This window comes from Fukomys damarensis, unplaced genomic scaffold (genome assembly GCF_012274545.1).
Source record: "Fukomys damarensis isolate Sample0158 unplaced genomic scaffold, DMR_v1.0_HiC HiC_scaffold_16, whole genome shotgun sequence".
Taxonomy (NCBI): domain Eukaryota; kingdom Metazoa; phylum Chordata; class Mammalia; order Rodentia; family Bathyergidae; genus Fukomys; species Fukomys damarensis.
In genome coordinates, this window is record NW_022900928.1 from 106,127,348 (window position 1) to 106,128,893 (window position 1,546).

Below are 1,546 nucleotides of genomic sequence, written 5' to 3' on the forward strand. Positions count from 1 at the left end.
TCTCTCCCTCTCCCTCTTTCTCTCTCTCTCCTGCAAGCTAAAAAGAAGAGGCTCTCACCAGGAGCCTAATCAGCTGCATCTTGAACTTGGACTTCCCAGCTTCCAGAACTGTGGGAAAGACAGTACATGCCTGTTGCTTAAGCCAGTCAGACTATGGTATTTTGTTACAGCAGCCAGAGCTGACTAAAACATTCCCTTCAACCATAAAATGCAGCATGATCATTTCTTCTGGATGATTTCCCCACCTACAGTAATGTTTTTTGAACACTTACATCAATGTGTAGAGTGAGGCAAGGCATTTAGTACACTGACAAAACAAAATTCCAAGTCAGAGTTTTACTACGAAACCTGGAACCGGCTCACTAGAAAGGCCCCATTCAGCTGAGCAAGCCTAGTACTAATGTGCTGTCATAAAACTATCAATATTAGGCCACCCTGAGACCATGTAAGTGACACAGAGTTCCTCTTGTCCACAAAACATGGCGGAACCTAAAGCTGAGGACAAGGCCATGGCATAGAAAGGCCCTCTTGGTCTTCAAATCCCGGCTGCTCCCCTTTCCACAGTGGTGGAGGGAGACTCTACTAACAGCGGACACCAGTGTGGGAGAAGACTGCACTTTTCAGGCAGACAGGCCTGGGCTAGAATCCTTGCTCTGCCATCATCCGTGTGACCTTAAATGGATTATGGAATCCCTCTGAGATATGGTGACCTCATTTACAAGGTGGTGTTAATATGTCTCCCCTCACAGGATGTTTAAGAAAATAAGGCACCTGTGTGAATTCACCTATCCTAGCACCCAGCCAGGTTCCTGACCTCTGCCCTTGCCTCCTAGCCACACTCAACAGTGCCATGAAACTCCCAGAGGTGGGATGTGGACTTCTCCTATGTTACCTGCATTTCAGGAGTTGGCAGTGGCCAAGACAACAAGCCTAGAAGCCGGCTCCCCTGGGGAACAACTGAATGCTGCAGAGGGTGGGGTGAGGGCATTCGTAGGAATCTCCCTCATCTAAAGGGTTAGCTCTGGAGAAAGTGAGGTGAACTATACTAAATTAGAAAGAACAAGAGTTAGCCAAACCAGCTGACCATAAAACACTCGGGAGCTAACCCGGATGGTAGTACATGCCTGTAATCTTAGTTACTCAGGAGGTGGAGGCAGGAGGATCACAAATTCAAGGCCAGCCTGAACAATTTAGTGAGGCCCTCAAAATAAAACAATCTAGAGGTGTATGAAGCTCAGTGGTAGAGCACTTGGCTAGCATGTGGGAAGCCCTGGATTCAATCCCCAGCACAGAAAAGGAAAAAAAGAAAAAGAAAAACTCATGAGCTCAGCTTTTTTTCTGTCTTTGGAAAACAATAAGCTAAGTAAGTATGGGTAAATTATTCCTGCAGATCAGAGCTTAAAGATAGTGCTTTGCATTATCCCCACTGAGACTGATGAGAAGTTTGGGCCCTTGATATTTACTTCATATTGGAAATGAACGTGATTTAAAATCTATTCATAACATGGCTCTGAATCTCTTTCTCTCAGAATTTCCAGGAGGAGGA